The 15752-nt window shown below is 37.9% G+C and overlaps 1 long non-coding RNA gene across 1 annotated transcript; it reads right to left on the bottom strand.

Moving 5' to 3' along the window:
* Positions 1-7762: 7762 nt before the first annotated feature.
* Positions 7763-11852, bottom strand: LOC145545546 (uncharacterized). Its single transcript, XR_014082148.1, has 3 exons — positions 11749-11852; positions 9794-9968; positions 7763-9575 (listed from the first exon to the last, which is right to left on the bottom strand). It is a non-coding gene; the product is annotated as an uncharacterized LOC145545546 (long non-coding RNA).
* Between the last annotated feature and the right edge of the window lie 3900 nt (positions 11853-15752).

Genomic DNA, 15752 nt, shown 5'->3' with positions numbered 1-15752 from the left:
GATAAATTCATACTGGTATCATCACAGTCATAAATTTGGCTTTTTAAGTCATTCTTAGGATTTTTGCTTCCTTTGGAGCAACATAATCTTGAGCAAAGCAGGTATTCTCTGGATAGGTTTTTAATACTTTCCAGTATCCCATCATGAGGTCTTTCTTGATTACATTTAAAGTAATAAATTTCCTTTGGCCATATAAAAGGAAAAACCCCACAGTCGTCTTCATCCTCTGTTTAAAAAACATACTAATTTCCTTGCTTTGCATGAATACTTTAAAGCGTGAATAAGTAGCAGGAGGTGGAACCTCAGTTTAGCCTGAAAGGAAGTCTGATCATATCCACTGTATAGCTGGGCAGGCTCACCACAAGCCTATTTCCATGTAGGTCTAAAAATTCTTGAAGGGCTAGACTCAGCTTTAGGGAAGAGAACCAGGCATAGGAAGTTTGCACTTGCAAACCTTTAGTTTTCTGAGTGAAAAAGCAATTGTCTGTCAAGTCTGTTGCTCGAGTTTTATTCCCAGATGAGCAGGACATCCTTTACTTTTCCCCAAGTGAAAAATAGGACATGATATTAAAGTCAAAGAACTCAATAAAAATTTTAGATCATGTTGGATAAACTTCCTTCTCAACCCTGGAAAAACATTTGTCTTTGAACAGTTATGCTTAGAGGGTAGGCCTGCAACCAGACTGCCTAAGTTCCAATCTCAGCCTTCTAACTTGACTGGAAGATCCTTAGCAAGTTATTTAATGTTTTCTGTGCCTCAGTTTCTTTAGCTGTAACATGAAAATAATAAAAGTTGTAGATGCTTCATAGGATTGTAACGATGAGTAAATATTAATGCAGACATACCTTGGGAATACTGCAAGTTTGATTCTAGACCACTACAATAAAGCGATCCACACAAATTTTTTTGTTTCCCAGTGCATATAAAAGTTATGTTTACCCTATAATGCAGCCTATTGTGTGCAGTAGTATTATGTCTCAAAACAATATACATACTTTAATTTAAAAATACTTTCTTGGGAGAAATGCTAACAATCATGCAAGTCTTCAGCAAGTAGTAATATTTTTACAATAGTAACATCAAAGATCACTGATCAAATATCACCATAACAAATACAATAGTAATGAGCATACTTGAAATGTTATGAGAATTACCAAAATGTGGCACAGAGACATGAAGTAAACAAATGCTGTTGGAAAAATGGTGGTGATAGATTTGTTTGCTGCAGTGTTGCCACAAACTTTCAATTTGATGTATTGATTGATTCAAGTTTCAATTTGATGTTTTATCTATGAAGCACAATAAAGTGAAGTGCAATAAGATGAGGTATTCCTGTATATGTATACATGTATATGCACACAGATATGTATGTATAAATGTCTATAAATACACCCAATTCTCATTTGTCTGCTCACAGAGCCCAATAGCAATAAGCACACAGCATGCAGATGCTGGCTTTTAAATACCATTCAAAACAATCAAGACTTGATTCCAGGGCTGGGACATCTATTTGAGCTGTCAATCACAGAAACCTGTTTGAAGGGACTCTCATTTGACCGACTCTAACAGTCTGACATCAAAATAAAAATGAAAGAAAGCAAAGGAATATAATCTATTGAGTAAAGAGTAGGACCACAATGATAGAATTAGACAGACATATAGATAAGTGTTAGTCGCTCAGTCGTGCCCAACTCTTTGCGACCCCATGGACTGCAGCCCACCAGGCTCCTCTGTCCATGAGATTTTCCAGGCAAGGACACTGGAGTGGGTTGCCATTTCCTTCTGCAGGGGATCTTCCCAACCCAGGGATCGAATCAGGTTTCCTGCACTGCAGGCAGATTCTTTACTGACTGAGCTACAAGGGAATAGATAGGTAGATACATAGGTAGATAGGTAAAGAAAGTTCATTTTTTAAGTAGAAAGCCATGTAGAAGAGATGATAAAATTAGAAAATCATTATTTGGCAACCATCATAGTAATAATTATGGGTGCTAAAACTGGCAGGTGAAAGTTTGAGGATAACAAAGTATTTATATAATCTCAAAATATCTCTCTTCAAGATACCTATTAACTACAAAAGACAGTGGGGAAATCTGGCTGATCACGCCTTAACCAATGTCAAAGATAGTATCACTCATATTGGGAAAAACCAGTATCATATGTCTTTTGAAGCACTAACAAGAACTCACTATCACTTCTGTAGTGTTCTTGCCTAACAAGAACTCACCATCACTTCTGTGGTGTTCTTGCCACATTGCATAGCTTGAATCTCTTTCACGAGGAATTATCACAGAAATTCAAACAGGAATAGTCCACACCACCAGTGGCCTGTACTTGTCAAAAATGTCAATGTCATTCTCTGCAGAGAAAGACTGAGACTGTGCCAGACTAAAGGATGAAAAAGAGGCATGGCAATTGAATGCACATATTCATCTTGGATTTTCTTCTGATTTAAAGGACAGTTTTAGAACAAATGGTGAGATCTGAATTTAAGTTAGATAATGTCATAATAATGTCAATTTTCTTGGTTTTAGGAAAAACACTACACTTTGGTATTTAGAGGTAAAATGGCATAATGTAACATTCTGAAGTGGTTGAGGAAAAAATTACATACTATAGACACACACACATATAGAGAGGGGGAAGAGAGAAGCAAATGTAGTAAAGTGGGAACAACCGCTGAATCTTGATGAAAGGTACCCAGTAGCTCTTTGTACTATTCTTGTAATTTTTCTGTCTGAAATTAAGTCAAAATAAAACATTTTACTTCGATAGATATGTTTATTTTTATTGTGGTGATGGTTTCCTGGTTGTACACATGTGCAAACTTACCCAATCGTATACTTTAAATATGTGCAGTTTTGTATATCAGTTATGCCTCAGTAAAGTGAAAAAAAATTTAAATAAATGTGAAGGAGCTTGTAATGATGCCTGGCAAAGAAGGAATATATGTGCATTTACTGTTACTGTAAGGATAGATTAGAAGCTAAGGTTATATGAAGATATAACAAGGTGAGGGTAAGAAACATGGAGATAGGTGACATTTTCCTTAGATTTATAAGTCCCAGGAATCTCAGGACTTGTGATAATTTACTTTAGTGTCTAATGTAGCCTGGACTTTTTTTCTCACTTGGAAAGAATCTAAAAGCATATGATCTTAAAGTGGAAAGTGAAAAATAGCTTATTTGAAAAGAAAGGAAAGATTTTGTAGGCAGACCATAAGCATGCCATCTGGTTAACTTAGGAGAAATCATAAAAGCTTAGTTTCACAGTTGTACCAGCATGTATGGTTTAAGATAGACTCCCTAAGCTAAAAATAGCAAGTCATATTTGTTTTGCTATTCATAAGTTAGTTGAAAATACCGCTCAACTGCAGTGTTAAAGATTACATTTATCTCATCTAAGAATCAGAGTACATTGTGGCTATATTTCTCAAGTCAAAGGTAATGAGACAATATTTAAGACAAATTCATTACAAAAGAAATAAGGTTGACATAGTAGTAGTATCTCTAAAATTAAATTTTAGTTCTTTAAAAATATGATCACACCCAGTGATTCTCGACCAGGTACAAAATCTGGAGACAGTTTTGGTTGTCACTATTGGAAGAAGGGAAGAGGGGAGGACATATTATTGACCTCCTATGGTAGAAACCAGGGATGCTGCTGAATTCTACAAAGCACAGGACAGACACTCAACAACAAATTATGTGGTCCAACATGTCAATAGTGCCAAAGTTGAGAAATCCTGCACTAAATGAACACATTTTCTAAAATTTCAGATAAAGTGATAATAAGAATAATGCTTCTCAGCTAGCCTTGTGCCTGGGAGGTAATATGTACTCAATATATATTTGTTTATGCAATCTATTCTATGAGTCTTTTTATGGTTTTCCCTTTGATTTTGTAGGCACAAAAACTGGACCAGCACTTTGTTACTATCTGCTTCATAAATATCCCACCCTTGTCTCATAATATAACAAAAGAAAGATTTTTTATACAAGATTATAGATACACTAGATTACAGGAAAGTGGACAAGTCAGTATTCAGTAGAGATTGCATATGAAAGAGAACCAATTTGTGTAGCTTCTACACAAATTATGAAAGGATTTTAAATGTAATAAAGACATTTATTAGGAAATCTCATCAAAACCAAAAAATTCAAATAATATTAAAAACATGGTTAAGAATTCAGCCTGTTAATGGTTCACATTCTGTGCAAATCTCTTATGCTATTTAGTTAAATTAGCCAGTTGAGAGGACTTATAATGACATGTCACAGACCTCTCTGTCATTCTTTCACCACTCATCCCAGTATTACTTTTCTGGGGGAATTAGTTTTGTTTTGTTTTCCATGTAGTCTTCTTTATAACTCTGAATAATATTCCTATGTCAATATTTCTCACTGTATCAGTTGTAGACATATATACTCCTACCTTTGAAAGATAAGGACTTAAGCTACTCTTCCTTCTCTCCCTTTTTAGTAGTTATATTATCTTTAGTTATTCTATTGGAAGTCTATAATTTGAGATAAACTCCCATGTCTTGTTTATCAGCTTTAAAAAAAAATAGCTCTTGTCTCCCCTGTCTGTAAGATGAAACCATTGTCACACCCACCTTTTGTTTTCTCCTCTTCTACCCAGCCTCTGTCAGCTTTACTTTTTAGTTTTATGACATTGAGGTTAACGACAACTACACTCTGTTCTGTAGCTGTAAATAAATATGCAATGTTTTGTCTATAACTGATTCTAAACTTTGAACGACAGTAAGCAACATTTGCTTTGTTATCACTGTGTAAATATTACTCAGTGCAGCAGGTGCTGTGTTAGGACATTTCCTCCTTCCTGAGTCCACTTTTTGACCTCGCTGCAACCTAAGAGAATGCCCCTTTCCTTGAATCCCATCAGCTGTTCAAGATCAAGCCACATTTTAGTTTGCTTCATATCTAATCTGTGGCTTTCTTGTGAAGTTTTCCTGTCTTTCCTACAAATTCAAATTGCCTTTCTTTTTCCTTACTGAAAAGAGGAACTGTGTACCTTGTTTATCCACCTACAGCATGAAAGGCATTCTGTTCTCAGCCTTGAATACATGTTCCTCAGGCCTGGTGACAGACTCAGCTCCTGTGGAGACATATCTTCCAGCTCTGCTGCATCTTGGCCTTTTTCTTCACTGGACATTTAGTTGGCTGCTGTCTTGTATTCCATGTCTTCATCGTTCTTGACTTTTGCCTTTGTTTTGCTGGCATACCTTGATACATCTTCACAAAGATTTCTTGTTTTCTAATTTAGGACATTTCCTTGGCTTTCCTTTTTGAAAAACATAAGTGATATGCACCCATTTGAATTTCTTCTACTTTAATTGTACCTCTCTTGTGAACTTACCTTCCAGCTTCTTTCTTAGGTTCCTTACAAGAGAAGCATGAATATCCTTGTTTAAAAGGTAGGTGTATTATGAATTCTATAACTTGAAGCAATCATTGTTTCTCTGTTGGTGAAATAATTAAGTAATATGGAAAAACCTAATATGTATTTTGCAGCGTAAAAGTTGCCAAATCAAGTGTGAGTCTGACTAATTTTGTCAAACTGTCTTGATTTTAACAGTATTTTCCAATAACATAGGTTAACTCAAGTGTGTGGACACAGTCATTGTCACTATTTATAGAGAAGACCTAAGCTATAACAAAAGATTTTATTTTTTAAATAATGTTCATGAGTCAACTTTTGTTTGGCCTTAAGAGTTCAAGCATATTTTAATGTTTTAAAAATACTGTTTCTTAGAATGTTAATTTTTTCTTATAAATACAGTTTAGCATAGGATTGATTCGGGAGCTTGGGACTAGGTAGATTGAGGCTTTTAAAAGTGATCTCTAATCCTAAGAGTTTTCTGCAATAAGAGGTGAGCTAGTTGAGGTTGAGCAAGCTTAAGATGCAAAGGGTAATATAAAAATCTTGGATATCAGTGGAAACTAGAGTCTAAAACCAAGGTATGGATAATAACAGTCTCTAGAGCTGAACAGTGAGGATTTATGGAATAAATAGAAGGCAAGTTTCCCAAATGCAAATAAATAATAGAGGTAAAGCGATCATGCAATCCACGAAGACACTACAGGCTTGCATACAGACATGCTCTTCAAAGTATTTGACCACCAGTATGGAACTGCTGCTGCTGCGTCGCTTCAGTCGTGTCCGTCCGACTCTGTGTGACCCCATAGACGGAAGCCCACCAGGCTCCGCTGTCCCTGGGATTCTCCAGGCAAGAACACTGGAGTGGGTTGCCATTTCCTTCTCCAGTGCATGAAAGTGAAAAGTGAAAGTGAAGTCGCTCAGTTGTGTCTGACTCTTCGCGACCCCATGGACTGCAGCCTACCAGGCTCTTCTGTCCATGGGATTTTCCAGGCAAGAGTACTGGAGTGGGGTGCCATTGCCTTCTCCCAATATGGAACAATCAAGTACTAATCAGAATTGAGCCCGACCATGGCTCTGAAACTCATGCCTTGAGGACTATGCTGGATAAAGCATTAATCTTTAGTGGATGCATTGTAGGGAGCATCCAGGTGGCTCCCAGGTGAGAGGGGAAGTGTAAGGAAGCACTGTGCCATTCAGGATAGTGGCTGTTTCAGTATTTTAACCACCTTTACAGCCGTGCTGGTGAGTACTGTCTGTCTAAGTAGCTCTTCAGCCTGAAGTGCTTACAGGGACCAGAGATCCAGTGTTCTAACCCTCTGTTTAAGAACTCAGCTTCCAAGGTGTTAGGCAAAAATCAGAAACTGAGTTTCAAGTGTCGAAACTCAGCTCCAGGGGGCGAGGTTATGCCAGATGGTGAGAAACTTGGAATAAAGGTCAGATCAACGGGGCTTCCCTCCTAGCTCACTTGGTAAAGAATCCGCTTGCAATGCTGGAGACCCCAGTTCCATTCCCGGGTCAGGAAGATCTGCTGGAGAAGGGATAGGCTACCTACTCCAGTAATCTCAGGCTTCCCTTGTGGCTAAGCTGGTAAAGACTCTGTCTGCAATGTGGGAGACCTGGGTTTGATCCCTGGGTTGGGAAGATCCCCTGGAGAAGGGAACCCACTCCAGTATTCTGATTTCGAGAATTCCACGGACTATACAGTCAGACATTGCAAAGAGTCAGACATGACTAAGCGACCTTCACTTTCTGTGCTTCCCTTGTGGCTCAGCTGGTAAATAGTCCACCTGCAATGCGGGAGACCTGGATTCTATCCCTGGGTTGGGAAGATCCCCTAGAGAAGGGAATGGCTACCCACTCTAGTATTCTGGAAGCTGTAGAAGGAACACCGAAGGTGCTTCTGTAAAAAATAAAACCCTACATTCATTAAAAAAAAAATAAAAGATAATAAAATACTCATTTTGTTTGGAAAAAAAAGAAAAAAAAAAGAAAACCCTACATTCACATGACCTCACCTGCAGCAGGAAAATAAGCACAAGGAAAAGGAAAATAGTGTCTACCTCATTTGTGCCTTCCAACTGTCACTTGAATGTGTTTAGCTGGTGGAAGCTAAGGGGCCAGAACTGTAGATTTCAGTGTTCTAGCCTCTCCAGGACAGGGAGGTACCCTGTGGAGGGTAGAATGCAGGTTGGGTAAACCAATCCACTTTATCCACTAAACTTGCAAAAATAATGCAAAGAGTTCCTGAGACCCTATCCCCCAGTTTTCCTTAGTGTTAACATCTTGCATAACCATGGTACATTGACCTAAACCAAGAAATCAACATCAATACAGTATTATTAACTAAATGACAGACTCTTTTTGGATTGCATCAGATTTTCTATTAGTATTCTTTGTGTCTTCCAGGACCGAATCCTGGATCCCAGGATTTTGTCATCGTGTCTCTTTAAATCATCTTCAGTCTGTGACAGTTCCTCAGCCTTTCCTGGTTCTCATGACCCTGAAATGGGAATAGTACTAAAACTTGTGAAGAGTACCGTTCTTTTGTAGAACGTCCCTTAGTTTGAATCTGTCTGATGTTTTTCTCTGATTGTTGTTGTTGTTTAGTTGATTCTTTGCAACCCAATGGACTGTAGCCTGCCAGCCTCCTCAGTCCACGGAATTTTCAAGGCAGGAATACTGGAGTAGGTTGCCATTTCCTTCTCGAGGGGATCATCCCGACCTAGGGATGGAACCTGCATTGCCTACATTGGCAGGCAGATTCTTTACCATTGAGCCAGCAGGGAGGCCTTTCCTGATTAGATTTAGTTCTTGCATTTTTAAGAAGTTCTTGCATTTAAGAACTTCAAAATGATGTCGTCCCCAGTAGTCTGTCACATCATGGGGTATGTGATGTCAATATGTAAAGTAGTTTCAGAATTGCTAACCTATGTGTCTGTGAAAAACACATTACTGACTAAGGCACAGTACTTGGTGCAGTTCTTTTCTTCTCAAACTTACAATATACAGTCAACATACAGTTTCCCAAACAACTTACATTAGTTCTTATCCCCTCCATTCCCTTCGGTGTGCTTATGTTATTCATTTCTACTACTGTTAAGTTCATTTGTTGTTATTTATAGTCTATTCTGGGTTTTCTTCAGTCTGGTTGATTCTTTTAAAATTTACATTGACATGTTTTTAAACAAAGTATATTCCCTTCAGGAGAAAGATTCTGTTGGCAGCTTTCTTAAAGCAGAAGCCCAGCTAGATTAGGCCCAAGGATGTAATGTGTTTGTCTACATGGAGCTTTTTTTTAAAAAACAACTGTGAATTCCTTGCTAACGTTAAGAAATTAAGAGATTTCACATAAAAAGTGCAAATTTATGGTTTTGCTTAAAATAATTAAATCTATCTACCCTGAGCCTGCTTTCCCATATGGCAACAATTTCAACTCAGTAGGTCTGTTGTGGGACAAGGAAGTTCCTCTAGAGGTCCAAGGGGCTCCTGTGTTTGAGAATTACTACTCAGAGGAACAGAGTGAGGGACAGCTGGGAAAACTAAGACTAGCACAAGAGCCTCTGACACAACCTGTCCTCTCATTACACCATCTTCCCTTTGAGCATTCATATCAAATTAATAAGATTACACCTTTCTGATAAACAAGAATTTACTTTTTATAGCACAGGGCACTATATATTCAATATCTTGTAATAACCTACAATGGAAAAGAACCAGAAAAAGAATCAATCTATCTATATCTGAATCACTTGGCTGTGTACCTGAAACTAATACAATGTTGTAAATCAACTCTAGTTGAATAAAATAAATAAATAAAAGTTACACACTTCAGCAGGGAGTTTAGTATAGTGGCTAAAAATTCAGGCTATGAAGTCAGATGAGAGTTCAAAGTTCAAACCCTGGCTCCTCCATTTACCAATATATAATCTTTATCCTTTTAATCCCTTCCTTGACTTCATTAACTTCTTAGGACTTCAGTGGCGTCATCCATAAAACAGGAATAACAACATTTTGCCCCATAGGATCGTGGTAAGGTCTGTATGTCTAAGATAATGTTCTTCCTTTAGTCTTCTCGAGTTGTGTACTGCCCAGTGCCGACCTAGGCATTGAAAAGTTCACTGTAACTGCTAGCTGATGAGAGAGACTGCTCGTCAGAGGGTTGTTCAGCATCCTGATCAGGGAATAATCAGAAAAGTAAGTATTCAGACACTGTGAAGCAGGTCAGAAAAGGGGTAGAGATACCCAAAGGGATAAGAGATGGGCATGATGTAAGGGGTACCTCCCAATTAGACAGGAGAACTCACAGTCACAGAAAAAGTGTTAGCCATCTGGGACAGATCATGCTAACCTAGAGGAAAATCTTGAGGGAATAGCACAAATCTTCCTTACATGTCAGATGGCTAGACTCTTCCCATCTTATTTTATATTCAGGAAGCTTGGAGTAGATCTCTTAAAGATGTGGATCCTTCAATGGGGCTGTTGGCTTTTGAGCTGGGCCTTGTGCAGGGTCAAAATGTTGATTCTGGGGCCAGCAGTAAGTGGCTACATTGATGTACTCATTCCTCTGAAACATAAGTTTTGTTAGACTAAAACACCATGATGATCAAAGCATTTGGGGAGTCTTCCTGGCCATCTCCCTTTCTGTCACTCTAGTATCATTAAACCAAGTATTATGGATTCTCCTTTTAAAGTACCCCATATTTCTTTGCCACTATGTCAGTTCAAGCCACTCTCTTTTATCTCCTGAATTCTGCTGTACCCTACTTTGACATTTCCTGTATCTAGGACCCTCTTCCTTTGGTTTTCACCATTCAGATTTTAGTTCTAGTGGCCTTCCCTGGCCATGCTCTCTTAAGTAGCCCACTCCTGGTCATCAGATCATATTCTCTCTCTTTCATTTCCTTAATTGCACATAAAATCTTAAGTCTTCTCGCTTATTTTGGTTCTTAGTATGAAATTAGAATGTACATTCCATGAGAGTAGAGACTATCATTGTTTTTTCACTTTGAATCCCCACAGTGAAGACCAGTGTGTGGCATTGTTGAATGAATGAATAGGTGAATGTTCTAATTGGTCTTCCAATTTCTGCTCTTGTAGGGTGAGTCGGACACGACTGAGCGACTGAACTGAACTGAACTGAGGGTGAGGCAAGTGAGACACTTGCCTGAGGTACAGAACTTAACAGGGATAAATCATACTTTAATGAAGTATTTAAAAATCAAAATAAATGCAAAAAATGGTGGAAAAACATCAAAATTTTAGATAAAGACTTCCATGATCCTATTGTACTTTTCTTAAAAGGATCTCAACTCTGGTTTCAAGAGAATCTTATTTACAAAAACAGGGAGCTGGACTGTAGGCTGTAGTTTGTAGATTTTATTTTTTAAAATATGACTAATCTGGATCATCTAGTCAAAGCTATGGGTTTTCCAGTAGTCATGTACATATGTGAGAGTTGGACCATAAAGAAAGCTGAGCACCGAAGAATTGATGCTTTTGAACTGTGGTGTTGGAGACAACTCTTGAGAGTCACTTGGACTGTAAGGAGATCAAACCAGTCAATCCCAAAGGAAATCAGTCCTGGATATTCATTAGAAGGATTGATGCTGAAGCTGAAACTCCAATCCTTTGGCCACCTGATGCAAAGAACTGACTCACCGGAAAAGACCCTGATGCTGGGAAAGATTTAAGGTGGGAGAAGGGGACGACAGAGGATGAGATGGTTGGATGGCATCACTGGCTCAATGGACATGAGTTTGAGTAAGCTCCTGGAGTTGGTGATGGATAGGGAAGCCTGGCGTGCTGCAGTCCATGGGGTTGCAGAGAGTCAGACATGACTGAGCGACTGAACTGAACTGAACTGAATCTGGATCACTGAGTGTTTTGACAGCTCTTTAAATTTTGCATCCATGGTTAGTGCTTTACCCTATTGCCTTACCCAAGGTGAGTGCCATTCCCTAGTTGAGCCCTGCTTGCAGGATCTTAGTTCCAGCCCTCAGCAGGGAAAGCATGAGCTCAGAGTCCTAACCACTGGACCACAAGGGAATTCCCCCAGCTTGTTACCTTTAAAGTTACTCTTAACGTAGTCAGAATGGTCTCTTTAAAGGTAAGTCAGATCTTATCACTCTATGTTAAATGGCTTTCCTTTTGGCTTAATACTAAGTCCCAAATTCTTACTGTGGCCCACATCTACCAGCTCTGATGTAAGCTGGTCCATGTCTTCTTCTTGAACTTCATCTGAGCCTTTCTTCCCATAGCCTACTCAACCCTAGCTACACTGGCTGGAAAAAGTCAAATACCTCAGGACCTTCGTACACCCCAGTAGATTCTTTTTTGCCACATACTCGTAAATACTTTCCTCTTCAACTGGTATTTCCTTTGCAGGTTTTAGATGTCAGCTTGACTTCCATTTAGAAGGGGATGGCTACCCACTCCAGTGTTCTTGCCTGGAGAATTCCATGGACAAAGGAGCCTGGCAGCCTGCTGTCTATGGGTCACAAAGAGTCAGACATGACTGAGACTAACACTTTTTTTTTTTTCCACTTCCACGTATGTTGAAAGCCTGATTTCACACTCTAGTCACTTTTTCATAGCACTAGACGTTTTTCCTTCATACATATTTGGAATCATATATTTTTTAATGATGATTTGATTAATGTCTGTTGGCTTACTTGATTGTAATCCCCAAGGAATGGCGATGGTATCTGTTTTTTTTTTTTTTTTTTGCCCTGCTGCACAACTTGCTGAATCTTAGTTCCCTGGCCAGGGATTGAACCCAGGCTTCACCAGTGAAAGCTCTGAGTCCTAAACACTGGGGTGCCAGGGAATTCTGATACTTGTCTCTTTTCTGTTGTTTCTTTCGTCTTTATCACTAGTGCCAAGTATGTAGTAAGTGCTTAATAAATACCTAACAGTGCCTGGACCATAATAAATCCTCAATAAAATGTTCACAAAATATTATTAGGAAGGGAACTCAGATCGTGTATGAAATCAAGGAGGAAAGCAAATGAACTTTCCAGGTACTTTTATTCAACTTCCATTGAGTTCTTGCTGTTTTTTTGTTAACAACTTTGCCTTTAATCTCAAGCTGCAATCCTATGGTTACCCTTATCATATCTGTGACTCCTGAAGGTGTCTATTCTTAATCCAGCAACCTGGTGAACTATTTTTTATTGTTGCCTGAAAGTGTCAAAAGTAGGTGGATGACCAGGTATCCAAACCTTTCAAATAAATGCCATACTGAGCTTTTCTCCAGAGATAATGACTTCTCATACCAAAAAGGCATTAGGCTTTTCCATATGATTATTCTATATCAAATTCAGAAAATGGAAGATGTTCAACATACTTTACTTCCTGTGAGTGTGGTTTGACCAAAAAGGAAGAATTGAACCTATGAAAAACAGGGGGTTCCCCTGACTCTTGTTTCTGATCTTCTAGCTCTTTGATTTTCAAAATATGGTCTAGCATCAGTGGTATTGGCCAAGAGCAGAAACTTGTTAAATGAAGAATATAAGATCTCCACCCCTAGAATCTATTTTAATAAATTGCCTGGGACTTGAAAAATTTAAGAACATTGTGTAAACAGGTACCCACTTCAGAATGGGAAGAGACTTTGTAGTCTAAAGATTTCTAAACGTGGTTGGTACCAGAATCCCGTGAGACACTTGTCTAAAAAATATGGATTCCGTTGAGAGTCTAATTTTTTAGGCTTAGGGTGGGGCTCCAGAATGACTTTGATGCCACCAACACATAAAATGACATTTGGAAACTGCTGATTTTGTCCAGCTCTATAATTTCACACAGGAGGTGACTGAGTTAGGAAGCTTTAGCAGCTTGCTCTCAGTCACTAGATAGTGACAAAGCTGCACTGGAAAAGAATTCTTTTGGAGGGAGATTACAAGTGTTTAATTTTATTTTTTTTATTCTGGTATTTTTAAAATATTTTATTATGAAAAGTTTCAAACATACAGAAAATTTGATAGAATTTTCACAGTAAACATCTGTATACTGACAGCTTAGATTCCACCATTAACATTTTACTATCCTTGCTTTATCACATGTATGTCCACTTCATTTCATTCCTCTATTCATCCATACCCACTCTATCTTTTTTAATGCATTTCAAAGTAAACTGCACATATCAGTATAATCTCCCAAACACTGCATCATGTATATGAGATAATTTATTTGACTTCTCATCTTTTCACTGTCACACATTTTTCATAGGAAGGGCAAGAACATTATGAAGATAGCAGAAGTGAGAAAAACAGTAAAAACATGTAAAAGAAGGAAAGCAGGAAACACTGGTGATTAAAGATGATTACCTCCAATTTCTGAAGTACAGAAAACCTCACACAAAGCTAGTAAGTTTATGCAAATTATTATGGAGAGTAATTTAAAAAACAGTACCCCCTACATATGTATTAACTTCATGAAGATTGATCTTTGGCACTAACTCAATATCAGGAGCTGCCATGTTATTGTTCCCTGTGACAACACTTCCCTCTTAGAAATCATGATATTCACATCCCGAATATACACATCCTGTAACAGCCCCAGCTCTGGCATCTTTCCAGGACACTAGGATACCACTAATATGAAACGAAACTGAACGTGGAATAATCAGGGAGACTAATCCCTTCCCAGTAATGAGAAACAAATGTGGACTATATTTCTCTTTTCTCCTGACAGTAAATTTTTTTATTTAAAAAAATGTGATAAAATACACATAACAAAAAATTTACCATTTTGACCATTTAAAAAATAGGTTTTAGATTTTAGAACAGTTTCAGATTTACAGAAAAATTAGCAGATTGTACAGAGAAATCCCATATACCTGTTCCCCTGCACTCAGTTCCCCTATGATTGCATCAGCATGGCATATGTTACAGTTATTGAACCAATAGTGATACATAATTATTAACCCATGTAGCCCATAGCTTACGTTCAAGTTCCTTATTTGTGTTGTACAGCTCTGTGGGTTTTGACAAATGGGTAATGTCATGTATCTGTCATTACAGAATACACAGAATAGTTTCACTGCCTAAAAATCCGGTCCGCCACCTATTCATTGCTTCTCCCTCCCTATTAACCAGTGGCAACCACTGATCTTTTTACTGTCTCTGCAGTTTTTCCTTTTCAATAATGTTGTATGGTTGGAATTATACAGTAGAAGGCCTTTTCAGTTTGGCTTCTTTTACTTAGCCATATGCATTTACAGGTCTTCCATAGCTTGATAGTATATTCTTTTACATCCCTGAGTGACAGTCCACTGTACAGATGTACCACAGATTGCTTGTCCATTCATCTATTGAAGGACATTTTAGTTGCTTCCAGGTTTTGGTGATTATGAATAAAGCTACTGTAAATATTTGTGTACAGGTTTTATGTGGACCTAAGTTTTTGACTCAGGGTAAATACTTAGGAGTGATTGCTGGCTCATATGGTAAAAGTATGTTTAGCTTTCTAAGAAACTACCAAACTCTCTTTCAAAGTGTTTTTACGATTTTGTGTTCTCACTAGCAATGAATGCGGGTTCCTGTTGTCTACATTCTTATCAACACATTATTGTCAATTTAAAAATTTTTTGCCATTCTAATAGGTGTGTAGTGGTACCATATTAACCATTTCTAAGTTCATAGTGTAGCAGCATTAAGTACATTCACATTATTGTGCTACCATCACCACAAAACTCTTTTCATCTAGTATGACTAAAACTCTGTACCCATTTAACAGCTCCCCAGTCCCTTCTTCTTCAGTCCCTGCAACCACCATTCCACTATCTGTCTCTAAGAATTTAAATACTCTAAAAGTACCTCATGTAAGTGAAATCATACAGCATTTGTCTGTTTTTTTATCTTTCATTGATGTTTGCTTTACAATATTGGTTTGATTTCTGTTGTACAGTATTTGCCTTTTTGTGACTGCCTTATTTCACTGAGCATAATGCCTTCAAGTTACAGCTATGTTGTGGCATGAGTCAGAATTTCCTTCCTTTCTGTTTGAATTATGTATGTATATATATATATATTTATTACTTATTCACATATTACTTATACAGTCATCAGTCATCTGTCATTGGTGAACACTTTGGGTGTCTAGTGCACTTTAGCTATTGGGACTAATACTGCTATGAACATAGGTGTACAAATGTCTTTGAGATCCTGCTTTGAGTTCTTCTTAGTATGTGCCCAAAAGTAGAACTGCTGGATCATTCTGTAATTCTATTTTTAATTTTTTGAGGAACAGCCATACTATTTTCCACAGCAGCTATACCATTTTACATTCCCAGCAATAGTGCACAAGGGTTTCAATTTCTCAACATCCTTAGCAACACGTACCTGTATTT

This window comes from Giraffa tippelskirchi, chromosome 4 (assembly GCF_054371585.1).
Source record: "Giraffa tippelskirchi isolate mGirTip1 chromosome 4, T2T-mGirTip1v1.2.pri, whole genome shotgun sequence".
Lineage (NCBI taxonomy): Eukaryota > Metazoa > Chordata > Mammalia > Artiodactyla > Giraffidae > Giraffa > Giraffa tippelskirchi.
The sequence above is the reverse complement of the archived record's forward strand: the minus strand, read 5'-3'. Positions and strand labels throughout refer to the sequence as shown.